The following is a 13623-nucleotide window of genomic DNA, read 5'->3' as shown; positions in this document are numbered from 1 at the left end:
TGGATGGGGTCCTGACCTGAATACAGTGGGCTGAGATGCCATGGAGGGTGTAATACCTGCCCTGTCCCCAGGGAATTCCCTAGGAGTGAACTTGTAAACAGGTACCTAGTGGGGCTGTATAGTTGGCCTGAGTATTTCTAGTGTCCTGCAAGACTGAATGCCTTGATCAAGATCAAAGGGCTTAGTTTGGCAAGACCAGGGTGATATAAACCACCTGTTTGAGTCTGGGGTTCTATTTATTATCTTTTGCTTCACATAGGTGTTCTGATCAGCTGGGCTTGGTTATTGGCAGGTATGTTTAGGGACTGAGTAAATGTACAGCTAAGGCCAAAGGTATTGAAAAGATGTTGGAAAAATGCTACCTCAGTGGTTCAGTTCAACAGAAAGAAGTCAAGGGAGGGGCATGTTGATTCTCAGACTGGGCTCCTTCCTGCTAAACCCCCACTTCTTTTGTGCCCAAAGATTGTCCCCCTCTGTTTACATGATGTATCCTCGTTCACTCGGCATTAGGATGACCACCTATCTGGGTTTCACTTTTTCAGAAAGAAAACTCAGTTGCTCAGGTGATTCTGGATTCTCTGGATCAGAGTTAGAAAGTAGGGGTTAGGGATGGCAAACATCTTTTAGGTTAACATACTTGGTTTTAAAGGCCATATATAGGCATGTCATGTGCAAGTTTATGGAAGTCAGGAAACATGAAAACTAGGAGCTGTCAGACACATACTGTAGATATTTTGAGTCTGAGGAAAAGAAGTATGTTCTTGTCAACTGGGATTGAAAGGGAAGCAAATCAGGAAGACTGGGTCTCAAAACCAAAATTCTAACTAACTGCCAGTGAGCAAAATGATTTAAAAATGAGAATGAGCCTGATCTGCAGACACAGAGGCAGACACAGAGGCTATCTCTGAGTCTTCTAAAAGATAAGAGGAAAGAAGCAAAACCAGAAACACGTATCACAAAAGCACATAGAGCTTTAAGAAGGGTCTTGGGAAGATGAAAACCTGCAGTGAGTGCTGGATTTTATGAAACATGTTCAGAACAGGGGAAAAGATGGTCCCCTTTGCATTTCTATTAGAGAAATAGGGGGTAGAAGTCAAGGGGAAAAAAAACACTGGGATGAGAGAATTGAAGTCCAGGGCAGGTGGGGTTATGCTGGAGTACCTAGCTTTTCAAAGTGAGTTAGGTGCAGCTTAGATGTGAATGGAAGCTAGAGAGGTCTGTTTATAAGTGTGCATGTGGGTTCCCTAAAGGTATGAACAAGACAGGGAAGATGGCTAGGCAGCCACTCAGAAAGACTTGGGGGTTGTGGCTTACTGCAACTCAGGCCTAAAAGGTCTGATCCCATTTTGGTGGCTATGGGCCTTTAGGAACTTCTCTTGTTTTTTTGAGTGATATTAGCCATAGAAATGTTCTTTTCCAAACTTGATACCCATATACACATAACCCATGTGCAACTTCCTGGAAACACTTAAAAATAAAGCTGTTATCATTATTATTTCTTTGGATTATAAAAGTAAGCTCATCAAACTAAACAAAGCCCCCCACCCCTCAAACTTGAAATAATATAAAAATGTGAAGTGCGGAGGGCAAAACAACCCCATAGTTCTATCTTCAGGGGTCACTCCACGTAATAATTGCTGTTTCTGTATTTATCATAATTTTTTACACATACAGGTGTAACTTTTCTTTAACATGTGCTGTGGATTTTTGTTTCTTTTTTTTTTTAGTATCTTTGATTTACCTTTTTCAACCATTAGTATATCACAGTGATATTTTGCAAATGATTCATACAAATCTCTCGTTCTCTCATACAAATACAGTTGTGCAGTATTCTGTTGTGTGAGTGGATTGTCATTTATTTAATCAATTCCTTATTAATAGATATGTGAGCTGGTTCTTTTTTTTTTTAATTAGGAAAGTTGTGGGCTTATAGAAAAAATCATGTAGAAAGTACAGAGTTCCCATATACATCCCCCCATACAGTTTTCCCTCCTATTAATACTTTGTGCTAATGTTACTTTTGTTACAGTTGATGAACCAATATTATAATTATACCATGAACTACATTCATAGTTTACATTAGGGTTCACTATTTCTTTTGTACAGGCCCATGGCTTTAAAAACTTTTTATTCTAGTAACACATGTCCAACCTCAAATTTCCTCTTTTAGCCACATTCAAGTATAGAATTCTGTGGTGTTGATTACATTCGCCATATTGTGGCTACTATCACCGCTGTCCACTACCCAGACTTTTCCATCACCCAGAACTCTGTGCCCATTAAGCATTAACTCCCTATCCCCCCACCCTTGGTAACTGTACTCTGTTCTCTGTCTCTGAATTTGTACATTTGAATTATTTCATGTCAGTGGGATATGCAGTACATGTCACTTTGTATCTGGCTTATTCACTCCACCATGTTTTCGAGGTTCATCTGTGTTGTAACATATATCAGAACCTCATTCCTTTTTACCACTGAAAAAAACTGTCACACACCTGTGGTTTCTTGTCTGTCCTACCACATATGAATTTGTTTTTTGAGAATTGAAAGTGGATCAGTACAGTCGTGGTCCCCTAGCACCTTGCTCCTCAAAGACCTGTTGCTTGAGAACCTGCATTTTGACGAGTTCCCCGGCTGGCTCCTGTGCATGTTAAGAGTCCTCTGGCACATCTCCGTGTTAATAGCCCCTGAGAAATTGATTACCAACAGTCGTTGCTGCCTGGATGCTTGGATGCATTTAACGTCACTTGGATACTCTTTCACTGTCTTCACTTTCCAGGGTTTGTTCTTTAAATAAACCAGGTCGGAACGACACTTGATTTTTGAAGCTCTTTCTCTTTGAATCACGCCTTCTCTCATCTGTCAACGCGTACCATCTGCCCAAGACAATGGACTAATCCCTTGTATTTTTATTCTGGGTGTTCTTGCTTATGTGTACCTCCCAACTTTTATACATGTTCTTTTAAAAATGAACCTCTGTGTTATCTGCATGCATGTGTGTAACAATGAGAATGAGCTGCCTCTCTCTTGGCTGAGTCACAGTTGATGGTATTAGAATTGTTTTATGGGGTCCCACACATGGTCTTAGGCCAACAAACACTTGAAGATTGCTGTCTATAAAACTTGTATCAGGTGGTTCTCACAAAAAGGTGACTAAGACAGTAGTTGGGGGAGACCAGTGCATGAATTGCCCTTACCACACTGCATTGAACTTCTGATAGAGGGGTCCAGAATGCTGGGTTTGCATAGAGGTCAGTGGAGCCAGTTTCAGGTGTGTCTGTACTAATGAGGGCCAACAGTGTAATAAGAACAAGGCGTTAGAAGTCCAGAGACTTGAATTCCATGGCTTGACCAACTGTGTGGCTCTGGATAAGCATCTCACCCCCAGCCCTTAGTATTTTTGTCTGTTAAAATAAGGGCTTATCTAGAAAAGTAGACAGCCATGTTGATCTTGCCTGGGTGTGTGAGCTGTATGTCTGGGTGGATTTGGTTTTAGTTGAAACCAGTAAGGCGCAAAAAGCCTTTTATAATTATGAGGGCTTCTATAAAGGAGAGAAGCCCAAGAGACACCACACACTGCCTGAAAGAGTGGCCGAGCCCAGCACTCATACCTAGGTTTTGACCCCTTCTGCAGTTACCAGGTGGTAAGAGTTGGCAGAAGTTGTACTACTAGCTAGTTGTTTTTCAGTCCACCTCTGACTGTAGGCCAGGTGGTGGCTTGCTTTATTTTCCTGAGTAGTAATTGGCTTTTGGTAGGAAAGTTTGTGCTTAATGCCAAGCTAAAATCTACTTCCCTGTATGGTCGTCTTGATTTTACAAGTCTAAAGACTCAAACTTAGTCCCTTTAATATATTGGAAGATGATTAAGTCATCTGGTAGTACATGTTCGTTGTAGGAAGGAAAAGGCTTTATTTAAATATGCAGAAATAAGAAAATGATTTCTCTGAGATACTTTCATAATTGCTTACACCTTTCCAGAATTTTCTACTTAAAACAACAGCTACTGCTTGTTGAATGCATTATCTCCTGTGCCAGGCACATCTTCATCCTTACAGCAGCTCTGTGAGGTCAGTATTATCCCCACTTGAAGAAACTGAGGTTTAGAGAAGTTCAGAAACCTCTTCCCAAGTTCGCAGAGCCTAGTAATCAGCAGAGCTGAAAATTCAGACTTAGAACAATCGGACCCCAGCACCATGTTCTTCTCACCACAGAATACACAGGCTCCTTCTAAACAGGATCACGCTGTAACTGCCACTTTATAACTTGCATTTTCTGCCTTATTGTGAGCATCTTTCATGGGTTGTCAGATCCGGCTCCCCAGCATTCTCCTCTCTCACTGCTAGACCATTTTTCATATTTTAAAAATAATTTTTGTTGATGTTTTTAGAGAAGTTGTAAGTTTATAGAAAAATCACTTAGAGTACAGAGTTCCCATACACCACCCCCACTCACAGTTTTCCCTATTAACATTTTGCATTGGTGCGGTACATTTCAGGATACAGTTCAGTGGTGTCAGTTATGCCCACAATCCATTACTAAAGCTTTTCCATCATCCCAAACAGAAACTCTGTACCAAATAAGTATTACCTCCCCCATCCCCACCCCTACCTCTGCCCCTGGTAACCTGTACTCTAATTTCTGACTACGAATTTGCAAATTCTAAGTATTTCATATCAGCAAGATCATACATTATTTGTCCTTTTGTGTCTGGCTTATTTCATTCAACATGATGTCTTCAGGGTTCATCGTCCATATTGTCACATGTACCAGAACTTCATACGTTTTTAGGACTGACTGATATTCCATTATGTGGGATATACCACATTTGTTTATCCATGCATCCATTGATAAACATTGGGTTGCTTACACATTTTGCAATTGAGAATAATGGTGCTGTGGACATTGATGTGCAAGTATCTGAGTCCCTGCTTTCAATTCTTCAGGTTATATATATAGAAGTGGAATTATGAGGTCAAATGGTAATTCTGTACTTAACTTTCTGAGGAACCACCCATGTTTTCCCCAAGGACTACCATTTTACATACCCACCGCCAATGCTCAAGGGTTCCTATTTCTCCCCATCCTCTGCAACATTTATTTTGCATTTTTTAAACAATAGCAGCTTTAGTGGGTGTGAAGTGGTACCTCTTGGTGGTTTTGGTTAGCATTTCCCTGATGGCTAATGGTGTTGAGCATCTTTTCTTGTGCTTATTGGCCATTTGTAGATCTTCCTTGAAGAAATGTCTGTCCACACCTTTTGCCCATTTTTAATTTGGCTGTCTTTTTATTGTTGGGTTGTAGGAGTTCTTTATATGTTCTGGATATTAAACCTTTCTCAAATATGTGGTTTCCAAATATTTTCTCTCATTCTGTAGTTTTTTTCATTTTCTTGATAATGCCCTTTGATGTACAAAAGTATTAAATTTTTTTTTTAGATATTTAAATTTGATGAGGTCCAGTGTATCTATTTTTGTTATTGCTCCTGCTATTGGTGTAGTCTATGAATCCATTGTCTAATACAAAGTCCTAAAGATGTCTCCCTATGTTTTCTTTTTTAATATATATATATATTTTTTTTTACATGGGCAGGCACTGAGAATCGAACCCGGGTCCTCTGGCATGGCAGGCAAGCATTCTTGCCTACTGAGCCACCGTGGCCTGCCCTCCCTGTGTTTTCTTATAGCAATTTTATGGTTTTTAGTTCTTATGTTTAGGTCTCTGATCCATTTTGAGTTCCTTTTTGTATATGGTTTGACGTAGGGGGTCTACTTTTATTCTTTTGCATGTGGATATCCAGTTTTCCCAGCACTATTTGTTAAAGAAACTGTCTTTCCCCACTGAGTGGACTTGGCACCCTTGTCAAAAAATCATTTAGCCATGGAAGTGAGTGAAGGTGCATCGCTGGACTCTCAATTATTTTTCTGTATGTCTGTCCTCATGCCAGGACCACTTTGTAGTTTCCAGTAGGTTTCTAATAAGTTTTGAAATTGGAAAGTATGGGTTCTCCAGCTTTGTTGTTTAAAGATTGCTTTGGTTACTTGGGGCCCCTTGCTCTCCCATATAAATTTGATGATTGACTTTTCCATTTCTACAAAGAAGGGTATCGGGATTTTGATTGGTATTGCATTGACTCTGTAAATCTCTTTGGGTAGAATTGATACCTTAAAGATGTCATGAACATGGAATATGCTTCCATTTATTTAGGTCATCTTTGATTATTAAACTATTTTTTTAAATTTTGTTTTAGCAGCGTTTGGTAGTTTTCCATGTATGAGTCCATTACATCCTTGGTTAGACTTATTCCTAGGTATTTTATTCTTTTAGTTGCTCTTGCAAATTAAATTGTTTTCTTGGTTTCCTCTTCAGATTGCTCATTACTTAGTGTACAGAAGCACCACTGATTTTTGTGTGATGATCTTGTACCCCTCACTTTGCTGAATTCATTTATTAGCTTTAGTAGTTTGTTGTGGATTTTTCAGGATTTTCTCTATATAGGATTGTATCATTTGTAAATGAAAGTTTTGCTTCTTCCTCTCCAATTTGAGTGCCTTTTATTTCTTTTTCTTCCCTGATTGCTCTGGGAGAACTTCCAAATATAGTGTGTTGAACAGCAGTGGTGAACGCGGGTATTCTTGTCTTCTTCCTGATTGGAGGGGGAAAGGTTTTCAGTCTTTCACCTTTGTATATGGTCTTGGCTATGGATTTTACATATATGCCCATTATCACATTGAGGAAGTTCCCTTCTATTCCTAGTTTTTTTTGAGTGTTTTTATTTTGTCATATGGCTCTTCTGTGGCAGTTGAGATGGTCATGTGGTTTTCGTCCCTTCATTCTAATTATGTGGTGGATTACATCAATTGACTTTATGGTAAACCACCCTTGCATTCCCAGGATAAATCTCACTTGATTATTATATATAATCCTTTTAATGTGCTTTTAGTTTGCTTGTATTTTATTGAGGAGTTTTTTAGCATCTATATTCATATAGGATATAGGTCTTTAATTTTTTGTGGTACTCTCTGGCTTTGGTATTAGGGTGATAACTAGTCTCATTGAATGAGTTAGGAAGTGTTCCTGCCTCTTCAGTTTTTGGGAAGCGTTTGAGCAGAATTGGTATTAATTCTTCCTGGATGTTGGGTAAAATTCACCAGTGACGCCCTATGGTCTTGGGCTTTTCTTTGTTGGGAGGCCTTTGATGACTGATTTAATTTCTTACTTGTAATTGGTCTGAGAGGTTTTCTTTTCTATTTTTTGATTCAGTGTAGTTTATGTGTTTCTAGGAATGTATCCATTTCATCTAGGTTATCTCATTTGTTGGTGACAGTTGTTTTATGCTATCCTTTTTATTTCTGTGGGGTCCGTAGTAATGTCACTGCTTTTGTTTCTGATTTCAGGTATTTGCAGCCTCCCCCCCCCGTTTTTTTTCTTTTGTCAGTCTGGCTAAAGGTTTGTCAGTGTTTTTTATTTTCTTCAAAGAACCAACTTTTGGTTTTGTTGATTCTCTCAATTGTTTCTCATGTCCATTTCATTTATCTCCACTCTAATATTTATTGTTTCCGTCCTTCTGCCCACTCTGTCTTTAGTTTGCTCTTCTTTTTCTTGTTCCTTTGCCTCACATTCTTAACATATCTAACCAGTTGCCCCTTGGTGGGCTTTGAGCTTGGGCATTGAGTTTGTTTCCCCCCTTTTTTAATTTCTTGATATAATAAACAATGGAAAAATCCTTTCCATTGACATTTTTCACAAATCTCAGTTTATTCATGTTTGCTTAGGCCTCATGGTCCTATTCGAAGTGTCTGTCATTCCTTCTGTGTGTCTGTTTCTCTTCCATGTTTGTCTGTGTTTTCACTGGTAGGAACTGGTTCAGTGAGAACACAGACGTGAGAAGGTACCAGACGAGTTCAGAGAATGGCAAAGAGGGAAGGGTGGAAGGTCAGCAGCAGCAAGGACAGGTAGAGTGTTTCACATCGCAGGCTGAGTTTGTACACTGACTCTCATGAGTTTTCCATCTGTGACGTGATAAGATCTGTGTATTGACTACATGGCTCTGGCACCAGTGCATGGGATGGAGTGACCTAGAGAGCCTCGAATGAGGGAGACCAAGTTCGAGTTCATTTTGTAGTGAAAAACACTGTGGATTGAAGTAGGACAGCGGTGACAGGGGTGATGAGGAGAGGACGGATATAAGAGGCAGTGATAGGATAAAGGAAAGCCGGTGAAGACTCTACACTTTTGAACCTCAGCTGACAGCAAGAACAGGAGCCCAGAAACGTCCATTATATTTGATCTCAGTTCTGCTTTGGACATCCTGAACATGAGGACTCTACTAGACAGCTGGAAATGACGTTCTGGATACAAAAGAGAGTTTAACACTAGAGAATCATCTTTATAAATAGGGAAGTTGGGGCCAAGAGATATGATGAGATCAGCAAGGGGGGAACCTGCAGAGTGAGTTTTGGCCAGAACCCAGCCAAATGCCTGCTACATGCAGGGGAGAGACAGAAAAGCAGCTGGTGAGACCCGCTGCAACGGCCAGCTCAAGAGAACAAGGAAAGCCAGGGTCATGAAGGAGTTCAACAAGAATACTACTGAAGTCGGGCGGAGAGAGATGTGAGGCTTAAGCTAGCAGCTTTGGTAATGAGGCTGGCCCCTGGTGGTGAGAGTATGTCAGCAGAGAATTTGCCGGGGGTATGGGTAGGGGTGGGGAATGGAGAAAGGGAAGTGCTGGCAGAATTAGAAATTAAGAGTCCTCAGAAGCTTGGTGGAAGGGAAAGGAGAGAAGATGGGAGAAGTAAGTTTAAGGGAAGAGGTGAGTTTGTGAATAGACAAGGAGGGGCCTAGTGAAGGTCGATGGAGTAAGTTCCTAGAGGGCTGGGGGTTGGGAGCAAAAGGGGAGGGGTGTTAGCCTTGGACAGCCCCTTGTAATTAAGAGACAATTGTGGCCAGGCTTGAAGAAATTAGCATGCCCTTAAAGATATTTGCATCAAAGCTAATGTTTTTGAGTGCTTATTCCAGAGGTTTCCTTTTATCCTGCTCATCTAGTACTTGGTACCTACTTTCTGTGAAGGAAGAAATCTAAGCGATCTGCCTCACATTTTCATGAGCTGTCCAAAGAGTGCCTCTTAGAGGCAACCCCTGCCACACAGTGGCATAGCACAGTAGCTAGGAGTAACATAAGATCTAGAGTCACAGATCTAGATAAGCCTGGAAGGCAGCTCCTGCCAGGAAGAATTGTGACTTTTTAGAGGTCCATCCTGTATTGTCTCTGGCTCATTTGCAAGAATGTCATTCAAGGTCAGTATCGAAAGGGTGGTCACCAGCTATCCTCAGGAAGGTCCACCCTTGTTGATGAGGCCCCTCAGTTAGACCTGAGCTTAAACCCACACTCAGGGGCCTGATTATATCACTGCACTCCTTGCAAATGGACACTGGCTGGGCTTCACTCTGCAGTTCTTTTGCTGGTTCCCCTCTGCTGACTGTCTGTGGGCAGGTGGCTTAAGCCTTCTACCCCCAAGGCTGAAATCCCTCCATTTGTTCGAAGTCACCAGGGCACTTGGCTCTGCCTTGGTGTCATCTCTGTTAGTTGTCAGGGTTCAGTTCTACAGATAGTTGGTGCCCTTGTGATTGTCAGGGCTGATACTAGATGGGGAGAGGAACCAGCTGGCCGTTGAAGACAGTCCTGTATGTGTGGGCCACGATGGTGAGTGGAGTGGAGATCTCACCTGGGCTCTGTTGGCTAACATGCCCTGGCCATAGGCACCTTTTTCCAGCTTGCATGAAGGGGGATAGAAAGGCCTCTGGTGGCCCTGAGAGGTGGGCTGGTGTGGAGAGAATGGGCTTCTGGATCGTGGTTCTGTTCCTGGCTAGCTGTGTGACCTTAAGTAAGGCATTCACCTTCTGAGCCTTTTCACTCCTCAATTAAGTGATATAAAAGTTACCTCTCTGGTTTGGTTGGTGTGAGGATTGAGGTAATTCCTTTGAAGTTTGCAGCACTGTCTCTGGCCCACAGGAAGCATTGAACAAATGGTAGCTGTTACTGATATCATTCTTCCTAGTGCTAGGGTTTGTGGGATTGTTTTCTATGCATATGGTGTACTGTGCCAGATCCCAAGAGGGAAGCCAAGGCCTGGCCTGGCTTGTGCCTTCAAGGATCTTATATTTAGGGGTAGCATGGGGAGGCAGGGTAGAGTGGGACAGATGAAAGAGAGGTTTGGCAGCAGCCGTGATTGATCAGGATAGTACAAGCAGCAGCAGAGATTTAAATTGTACAGGCTGCTTCAGGGAGAAGGAACAGCTTCAGCAGAAGTTGGCAGAGACTAGCAAGCCTAGGGGTCTTTCACGGAGCCATAGCCCAGCCCTTGGGGTGGGGCACCAGGGAGAAGGGGGAGAAGTATAGTATGAAGGGGGCACGGGCAGCTCCTTGCAGAGCAGCGACTCTTGGCCCTGGCTGTGCACTGGCATTATCCAGGTGGACTGGGTGGGTGGGTGGGTGGGTGGTTGAAATGGAAAAATGCATATTTGTAGAAGCAGAATAGTATAGCAAAGCCCCATGAGAATGCACCTTAAACAGTGATCGTCTTGTGGCCGATCTGAATCCATCCACACTCACACACTCACTCACTCACTCACTCACTCTTACTGTGTCTTTCTGCCCTCCTGGCTCTGGTTTATTTCAAAGTAAATCCCAGACATCATATTTACAGACAAAATTATAAATTATACTTCAGCCTATCACTTTAAAAAGATAGTTACTTTTTAAAAAAAATCAGAAGCACAAGAGCATCTCACCTCTAAAAAGTTAACAGTTCTTCCTTAATATCATAAAACATTTAGGGAGTGTCTTTGGACTTGTGTTCCATTTGAATGAGATATATATATGTGTGTGTACAAGCTACCATCACTTTAAAAATATATTTTTTTTACTAGAGTAGTAATTTTGTCAGAAGAATCAAGCAGAAAGTACAGAGTCCCCGTATTACCATCACTTTCCAAGAGTACAAAAATAATTATAACACTTCAGGTCTATGCGTTGAATGAGAACTCCATCGATTCCTACCCCACCCGCAAGCCCAAACCATCTACAGCTGTAGCAGTGTGAAAGGATCTTTTTGGTTGTTGATCTTCCATTCAGCTGGGTGTAGGAGGGAGTTCTGATACATGGTAGTTCCCCTCCGTGTAGTCCAGTAAGAATCATATGAGAGTGTATCAGGGCAAGTGTAAGCTACTTTCAGAATAGAGCAGTTGTCTGCTCAGCTGCTTATTTGGGCCAAATGATTTTTTTTTTCTCATATTCTAGGGATAGACATTGAATTAATTCCAGTATGAGAGCAGGGTTCCAGGGGAGAAGAGACTTCATGGTTTCTCTTTTCCTGGGCTTCTGCACCCTTGGAATGGTGGAAGTGCGCCCTTGCAATGGTTGAAGTGTCCCAAGTCCACACTGTTGAGTGCTTGAAGCATGGGTGGTATGACTGAGGGACTGACTTTTAAATATTGTTGCCTTTTAATTAAATGAAATGTACACAGCCACGTGTGGCTACTGTATCGGACAGCATTGCTTAGTCACCACCACCACCCCATTCCTTTCTCTGCTTTGCTTCTCCCTTCTTGTTCAGGGCTGTGTTTCATGGGGAACTGGGTCCAACATCTCGCCCCCGTTGGAGGTCCTGTGTTGTTTCCTTTGGATTCCACTATGGTGTGAAGAGTGGGTTTCCCTGGCCATGTACCAGGCAGGTCGCCCTACACCCCCCACCTCTAAGGTTCTTTCTTCAATAGCTAAGTGGACTGGCAGTGTTTACAGTTTGAGTCAATCAGTCGCTGAATATCTTTGCCTAGTTGGCTGACTTTGTGCAGCTGCTCTCTGTCCCCCTAAGTTATAAAAATTCCCTCAGGCAGCTGGTTTCAAAACCCAAGACAAAACAAAAATCCAGGACGCTGCTCGTTAGGCCCACTCAATTCTATTCATCTCAGAAGGATGGGAGGATGGCTGTGCCCCCCCTCGTCCGTTCCCACTTTGGCTGGCTTCACTGTCCTGAGGATTGGTGAACCTAGGCAGGTCTGTCAGCTGTGCTTGCGATAGAGCATTCTCGTTGTAAGTAGCTTAGTTTCCCCCAACTCTAGCCCTCACCTCCCTGTTTTCCACAACTTTGGTGTATTCAGGAGCAAAAAGGATGATAGAGCATGAGTGCCAAAATATGTTGGGGGCAGCCTTTTGGAATGATTTTTCTTGGCTCTTTTCTATTTAACTTTGCTCATCTTAACTGTTATTTCTTCTCCTGCTTTGCTGCCTTCTTATTTTCCTGACTCTTTAAGGCGAGAGTCTCCTAGGGTAGCAGAAGCCCTGTTGTGATCATTCAGCTTGGCCCTTAGCCTTTCCGCAGGATCACCTAGCTTTTGCTTCATTACTGAGGAGCCGTTCACTTTATTTTTGTTTCTGATAGCTGTTGGGGGGGGGGGGCCTGCTAAGCACCTACTGGGCACACGCTAGGGAAGCACAGCTTCAGCCAGGAGCTAGGAACTGCTGAGATGTCATGGGCCCAGAGATTCAACAGGTGGCACTGTGACAGCAGCTTCTCCCATGCAAGGGGCCACCTTTCCCCATGGTGGCTGTCCCCAAAGTGGAGTCATTCACCTGAGGCTCAGTACCTGGGGGGTGCTTGGCAAATGACAAATGAGCAAGGCCATCAGTGGAGTGGGGGTGGTGTCACCACAACCATAAAAGGTTTCTAGAGGAACCTGGTAGGACCCTCCTGCTTGCTCTTTTCTTGGCTTCCTTTTAAGCCCATGTCTTCCTCTTCTCTCACAGGAGAGAAACGGAATTGGTGAAAAGCACATATGAAAAAACCTTTTCCTACTTAATATGGTTGGCCCTATTTCTCTAGTGTCTGGAGAGAGATTTTATGTCTCCTGCCTTCTCTTGTTGACTCAACCTTTTATAAAAGCATGATAGTACTGCTCTGTGTCCAAAAACATTTTACCAAGGAAATGAAGTTTAATTCAAGCATTTGGGAATGATGTTTGTCTGCCAAGGACACATCTCAGTTCTGTGAAGGTTTTTTCACTGGCTTCTCCCCACTGCTATTAGACACATTTAATCTGAATCACTATTCCAAGGAACCTGAGCCCCTCTATCAGTGGGCAGTCTCTTATACCTTTAGGAGCTCCTTTGGCTCTTAGGCTTTTACCTTTTGTCTAAAAATGGGTATCTAAGAGCAGTTGTATGTGTAATGACACTTGGGAGGTCAAGCACAAAGCAATGGAAGGTAAACTGCAAAAGAGAGAAAAACATGCAATAAATTCTTTCTCCAGGCTGACGTTTCTTATGCTATTAAGTCTTGGTAATTCTGAAACTCATCCTGTTCCTGTCTTGAGTGCTTGAAGAATAAAGCTCTGCTTAATCTAGACCCTGGGAACCTATGGTTTAGTATGTAAGATTTGACTTGTCCATGAGCACTTAGATCCTGGTAAAACCTGGGTCTGAACCAGAACACACAGGGCATGTGCAAGAGGACATGTTAACATGCTAGGAGAGAATATGGGGTCAGAGGGTCCGGGGGCAGGTTGGGGACATTGGTGCTAGATTTTGATGGGGCAGTTGAGAGTGTATACGAGCACGGTGGCACCGCA

At 42.5% G+C, this 13623-nt stretch overlaps 1 protein-coding gene across 3 annotated transcripts in view; it reads left to right on the top strand.

Annotated features, from left to right (window-relative positions):
• BCAP31 (B cell receptor associated protein 31) overlaps positions 1-13623 on the top strand; it is a 31110-nt gene that overhangs the window by 8984 nt on the left and 8503 nt on the right. The window lies entirely within an intron of this gene.

Source organism: Tamandua tetradactyla, chromosome X (genome assembly GCF_023851605.1).
Source record: "Tamandua tetradactyla isolate mTamTet1 chromosome X, mTamTet1.pri, whole genome shotgun sequence".
NCBI lineage: Eukaryota > Metazoa > Chordata > Mammalia > Pilosa > Myrmecophagidae > Tamandua > Tamandua tetradactyla.
The sequence above is the reverse complement of the archived record's forward strand: the minus strand, read 5'-3'. Positions and strand labels throughout refer to the sequence as shown.